Raw genomic sequence first — 7,008 nt, 5'->3', positions numbered from 1 at the left:
AATAGTCAGCAAGAAAGGGGGTGAGACAAGAACAGTCAGACATAGAAAGCCAATCGGCATATATTAGCCAAGTGACCAGCTGTCCTGTTTTGGTCCTATTGGTCACAATATCTTTTAATCCAAATATCCTTTGTGTTTTTGTTCTTTTGGTAGTTAAAATATTACTTCTTTCATAAGATGGTGTATGTGAGAAAATGGCATATTTAAAAAAAAAAGTCTTTACTGGGTGAACTAAAGTGTTTGCAACTCCAGTCAGATTCCATCTTTCTCCTGACTCAGTGGTCTATGCAAGCTGCCCACTGGCACATCAAGCAGACCCTGAGCTCTCAGGCCCCGGGGTCTTTCCTGCTTCTCTCTCCTGCCTGCAATGTCCCCCTCCTCCTATCACCTGCTCATCAGCCATCGTCCCTTCAGGCCCGACCTGCCCTTCTGTTCCTAAAGCAAGGCCTTGGCACTCAGCACAGTATTCAGTGAGTAGGACTGTGGTCATTCACATGTCTCCCCATGGAGCTCTGGGCGGTAGAAACTGGGCATCCTCATACATTTCTAGAGCCTGGTGCAGCTGCGGCCTCCCATGTACACAGCAGGTTTGCTGAGATCCTGACTAGAACGAGTTGATTCCAACCTCCCTTGCAGCAGGCATGGCTGTGGTGGCAGTGAGGGGCTGTGGGGGCGCCCAGGGCTCGCTGGCTGCAGCGGTCAGCCTGTATGCCTGCCTGGACTTCGGCACTGCCATCCCTCTCCTGCCCTGAGGGCCTGACTGGTTGACAGTGACTCCTCCCCAGCCCCCTCTGTGTGGAGCTCAGGTGCTTGGGGGCTGTGGCATCTAACTGTCCCTAAAGCACTATGGGCCCCGTGTGTGCCTTCCTGTAGCTGTGTGTATCTCAAGCGTTGTTCCCAGAGAGGGGCCAGGAAACTGCCCACACTCTGAAGTGCTGGAGATTATCATCTGCCTCCCAGCAGCCCAGGGAACCTCAGGTCAGACAGGAAGACGGGGGGGGGGGGGCGCGAGAGAGAGAGAGAGAGAGAGAGAGAGAGAGAGAGAGAGAGAGAGGCAGAGAGAAGTGAAACAAGGTCTGTTTCAGTAGAGACAAACATGGGGCACGCACAGAGAAGGGGGGCAGTTGCCACCAGAGTGGCGGCAGTGGGAGGCTGGAGCTGGGGGTCCGGTGAGCCTCCCACTGGGCTGGGGGAGAGGCACCTGTCTGCTGGCTCTGACACAGTCCTCACTGTGGGACCCAGAGCACAGGAGGCAAATTCACTTCAGGGTCCACCCCTCGCCTCTAGGAAGTCCAGGGCCCTGACAAAGTCCTCTGAATGCTCAGGACTCCTGAGGGGCCTCCAGCCCTGCTGTCAGCCCAGGCAGCACCCTGGTCCTGCCTGGCCTCACTGCCCCTTCCCTGACAGCCCTTCAATAAACAAACTCCCTTAAGGCACCAAAGATGGGTCAGAGGAGGGACCCCTAGGGAAGAAGATGACATTTCGTTTTTAGTTTAGTTACTTTGTAGTAGTTTGTTTTAGGAAGGACCTCTTGAGAGACCTTTTATGCAGATGTCAGACAGAAAGTCTCATGTTGAGGGGTAGGTGGCAGTGGACTTCTGTGGCCAGGCAGAGGCCACCTTGTAACCCCCCCCCCCACCTTGAGAGTGAGGGGGGTTGACTAACATGAACAGGAGGAAGAAAGAATGTGAGCTGAGACCCTTCTATCTTAGCAGACCTCCTTTGATGGGCAGCTTTGCAAGAAGGGTGAAGGGCTTCCAGGGAGAAGCCTCTCCATGGAGGAACCTGCCTGGGGCCAGGCTCTGCAGTGGGCCTGGCCATCTAGGGAACGTGGCAAAGCCCAGGAGCTGAGCTCATTCATATGGGGCCACCACATCTGCTTGTGTACAGCTGTCTAGGCAAGCAGGTGCAGCTGGGTCTTGACTCTACAGGGAAGTGAAGCCAGGACTGAGCCCTCCGTCTAAAAAGCCCTGAATGGTGCTTGGATTTACCAGATGAGGAGAGGCCCTTGGATGAGGAGAAAAACTCAGAATACATGAGAGTTCTCAAAGTCTCATCAATGTCAGGACCTGACACTGCCCTTGAAGCTCTGAAGGGCTATCACTTCATAGTAATGATACGTTGGGATGGATGACTTATTAAAGACTCCAAGTAGTATCCAATCTATGCCTTCTAAAGATACAGCTTTAGGTTCTGGAACCTGTGAGCCAGCCCTTGGGCAACATTCTTGGGCCCTGAACTTTAGGGTGACACTTTGAAGGAAGCTTACCCAGAGCCACCTGCTGCAGTAAGAGCAGGAGAGGCGTTCTGGCCCCTTGGGTCCCCTTGGGAAAGGGGCCCTTGCATCCCTGCTAGAGCAAGAGGTATGACTGGCCCACAGCAGGGGATGAGGCAAGAGACAAGGATCAATCCAAACTGGGGGACCAGCTGGGGGGTATGATTCTCCCTGGTAGCAGCCCACTTGTTAGGGTCTCCCACTGGGTGGGAGGAATCAAAGGAACATGGCTTCTTGGGTAAGGGAGGTCCTGAGCCAAGGTCGAGGTGCCTTCGAATCTAATCTGCTCTTGACAAGGACCAGTTGGCCTGATAGGAGCACTCCAGGTAGGAGGTGATAGCCAAGGCCAAGAGGAGTGTACAGGACGGAGGTGGGAGGGGTGGAGCCAGGGTTAAGTGAAGCCTTTGACTTAGGACAGGTGTGCTGCTAACTTGTTATAACCTTGGAAGAGTCACCAGCCTTTGTGCACTCATCAGAGACAGTGCCTTATATGAGTGCCCCCCTTTTTGGCTCTTCTGTGTTCAGCTGACGTCTGACTTGGAGAGGGCGGCCATAAAGCCACCACTGGGGAACACTGCCTGAGCCTCCGCCCAGGTCACACTGGGGCATCTTCTGGGCCATGGCTTGGTCATCCTGCACTTTGAGCTCAGAGCGGCCCCCACTCCCTTGCTGCTCTCCTGTCATGAGAGGCTTGGCCGAGAACCAGGGGGGATGGATCCAGAGTCAGCATGGCTTTCAGAGTCAAGATGAGAACTCAGAGCTTTCGAGGGCTTGGAACAAAGTGCAAGAGTCCTGGGTCTGCAGTTTATGGCTGGTTTGTGGAGTTGATGAGGTGGCTATCATTATCAGCCTCATATCCCCTCCCTCCCCACGCCTCTGCTGGCAACACCCAAGGCTCCGGCCACCCTTCACCCCCAGGCTCACACACTTGCTCCTTGGGGTCTTTCTTGCTCTCCACAACGAACGCCCCTAGCACTCACATAGCAGGGCTTCAGTGTTTGTTGATTGACTGACAGACTGGCCTACTCACAGAGAACAGCAGGGAGGTGGGGACCGAAGACACCACTGGGACACGCACCTCTTCATGTGTTCTTCCTGAAGGGGAGGGCTGGCCCAGGGGAGTGAGGTCTTGGGGCTGGGCTCCCATGCCTCCTGCTCAGGCCAGCCTGGACAAGGGGGGCTTGGCGGTGCCTCACTGACTGTGACCCTATGTCCAGATTCTCCATTGAGTGAAGGACATGACCAGTAATCAGATACAACTACAACTATGAGCCTATGGACACTTCTTAGACACCCCGGGAATTGCTGCGGGGTCCCCGCTACACACCTTACACCTTCACCCTCTGCTCTCCCTGAGAACCTGTTTACGTTGCTGTTTTCTACTCTGTATACAGTTTCTCCTCTGTTGGGGAAGATAGTGTTAGAGGGTAGGGCAGGATGGAGATGACCATGCACATTCTTGCCTCAGGGCCTTTGCCCTTCCTCCCTCTTCCATCTGTTGGACTTACCTTCCCTTACATCTTCATAGGGCCTGCACCTCTACCCCTGTCTCCTCAGAGTCTTTGTCCTGTGACACTCCAGCCCTTCCCCTGCTTTATTTTCTTCATAACACTTGTTGCTACACACAATTAGGTCTGTGTGTCGGTGTACATTTACACGTACGTGTGTATATGTGTTGTTAGTTTCCTTTTCAATTATCTGATGCCCCCACTTCACATAAGTCACATAGAAGCAGAACCTTCTGTTTTATCGATTACTATTTCTCCAGGGCCCGGAACAGTGCCTGACACAAGTTGGTGCCCAATAAACCTTTGCTGAAAGAAAGGAAAAGAAGGAGTAGAAGGGAAAGAAGGAAGGGAGGAAGGGAGGGAGGAAGGAAAAATGAAGGGAGAGAGGGAGGGAAGAAGGGAGGGCAGGCGAAGGGGAAACACGTCCTGCTGATCCCTCCCTCCCCCAGGGGGCTGCACACAAACACCAAGAGAGGTTGGAAAGCCCACCCCTTCCATCGCCTCCCACCTCGGGCACCCGGTGCCATCATGCCACCTCGTGCACCAGGCCGGTCCCCACTGCCTATCCAACCCACGTCCTGTCCCTCAGAGCCCGGCAGAGGTGAAAGCTGGCCTGACTCTCCTGACTGTCACCGCTTCTCTGTCCATCCTGCAGGGTTACGTTGGTTTGTGAGCGGGTTTTGTTCTTGTCTGTCTTGAATCCTGCTTTCCCAGACTGGACCACCTTGGGGGTCAGCCTGGGCCCCACCGCCTGTGACGTCCCTCAGCCCAATCCCCTGGAATTCTGGAGGTCCCAGGTGACTCACTCTCTTCATCAGTGGCCAGTCCCCTGCCTCGCTGCCACTCCTTCCCCATTGCTGCTGCTCCGCTGGACGCTCTGGCTGCTCCCGCTGGGGCTGCCGCCCCGAAGCTGCAAGATAGGTTTTTCTCCAAGTGATTATAGTTCCGTTTTAAGCTCATCAAAGTAGCCATGTGCTTTCAGACTCAGACTAGTTTTCTTTTCAAGGAAGTTGGAGCAAGCTCCTCAGGGAGTGGGCCTGAAGGTGCCACCCCCAGCAGCAGGCCGCTCCCACCTCTGTATACTGGTCAGGGTATGTGTCTTTCAGTTATTTGCCATCCTAAGGCAAGGCTTACCTCCCAGAGCTGGTGCAGGCTTTGGTTCAGGCATGTTGATCCCGGCAGTGGCCCAGGAGCCCTGAGGGGGAACCAGTTAGGCCACCTCCTCTTTCCTGCAGAATGCTCTAGTCCCTCTAGCTGTGTCTTTGGCCAGGACCTTCTTGCCCTCTCCCTGCTGTCCCTTTGCCACGTTAACCCCTGCTTGTCCTGTAGCTCTCCGAGTTGATGTCCCAGGCCCCAGAAGCCTTCCTTGACCCTCATATCTGGGGTAAGCACCTTTTCTACGCACTACGGTCTGAGAGAAAGGGCTGTGCCTGTCATGTTCATGGATACATTCCCAGCATCACCCAGCACCTGGCAAACTGAAGGGACTTGATAAGAATTCTTATAGAGAGCGAATGAATTCTGGGTGCATTTTGCAGAACCTTAGGCCTGGGGAGCCCGGTCTCCCATGCCTTTTGTATTCTCTGCAGCCCAAGGTTAAGGCCTCTGTCTGCAGCACGTGCTGAGGAGTTCTCTAGCTGTTTCAGCGGTTGGGGATGGGGAAGCTTTGCTGGGAGGGGCCAGAATGGCCAGTCTTTCCCAAACAGGAGCCAGGTAGGCTTGCCAGGTAAATACAGGATACCCAGCTACATTTGAATTTCAAATAAATGATGAACACATTTTTAGTATGTTACATGAAGTGAGGCATGCTTATGCCAAAAAAAAAAAAATTAAATTCAAATTTAACTGGGAATCCATCTTTCTCAATCTGGAAGCCCTAGTAAGGGCAGCCCCGGTCAGCCAGGTGCCGGTGGGACTCTGAGGTCCTATTCATGAGGTATTCTCACTGTCTTGGTTCTTCCTGCTCTTTAAATGCTTTTGGCCAAAGAACAAGGTGAACGCCAGGTGTGGTTTCCCAGAGCTATCACGGACACACTTAACACAAAGTCTCTTCCTACATCACAACCTCAACTCCAGCTGCTGGATCAGATGGTTAGGGAAGGCCTGTCTTAGGAGTTGAGATTTGAAAGAATGAGCCAAGTGATGATTGGCGCACTCCAAAGTTGAGGTGGGAGTGAATCTGGTGAGTCTGGTGGTGGCTTTGTGAATGCCGGCAGGGACGGGATTGCATGCAGCATGCCCTGGACTGCATCCTCAGTCCTCAAGAAGGGGCCTTTGTGCCGCTCTGCCGGCCTGCTCTTACCCACCTCTGCCCCCAGCTGTAGGGTGGAAGCTTCTCTAGCTTCTGTGGCGGCAGTCTCAGCAGCAGGGGGTGTGGGGACAGCAGGGAGTGGGGGGGATGTCTGCCATCCTGGGTTGGGGATTCTGGTGCTTGACAGCAGTTTGGTGGGATCATCTGCTCTTTAAAAGGGTTGAGAGGAGCCATAAGCCCCTAGAGCTAAGTCCCTGTGTGGTTGCTCCCCATGGAGGCACCTTATGTCACTCAGAGCACCACCTCCACCCCTTCCCTACTTCAAGCAGACCTCTGAGAACACTGCTGGCAGGGTATGCTCTCCCTTCTGAGAGGGAAATGCCGCAGCCCAGGGCCATGGACCACGGGGGCAGGGGGAAGAAGGACCCAAGGGGCCCCTTCCTGCCTCAGCAGGCATCTCTCCCAGCTTTGGAAGGGGCTGAAAGCCTTATACTGGGAAGCTCAGCACTCAAATCACAGAGTTCCCAGCAGGCTCTGCTCCTCTGTGCCACCCTACCCACTCCAGTTCTCCTCTAAGCCCAGATATACAGGCTAAACAATGGGAAATGGCTCAGTTCCACATTTAACACACAGAGCATTTGTTGCCTGCTGTTTGCCTGTTGGCACGCTAAGGAAGCTGTTTCTTAATTTAAAATGTCCATTAACTCCCTCCAACTGGAAAGTTACTCGAAACAAATTTATGCTGTAGCAGGTTTAAGGTTGGTCACTCTGAGGGGTGGGGACCTGCTGTGTTTGCCCCATTATTAGGTGTGCCCAGGGCAGTGGGCACCCTTGGGTGTTCTGCTATGTGCCTGAGAGTATGTTGTCTCTGTAAGGGGGTATTAGATCTCCAAGGCCCCGCTTGGCCAGGGTCCTCCAGGAGCCTCTGGACACTGCCCATGGGAAGCCCACAGTGTGGGAGGTAGAGGGAGGGA

The sequence above is a fragment of the Herpailurus yagouaroundi genome, unplaced genomic scaffold, assembly GCF_014898765.1.
Source record: "Herpailurus yagouaroundi ecotype Mexico unplaced genomic scaffold, PumYag 206, whole genome shotgun sequence".
Lineage (NCBI taxonomy): Eukaryota > Metazoa > Chordata > Mammalia > Carnivora > Felidae > Herpailurus > Herpailurus yagouaroundi.
Note: the sequence above shows the minus strand (reverse complement) of the source record.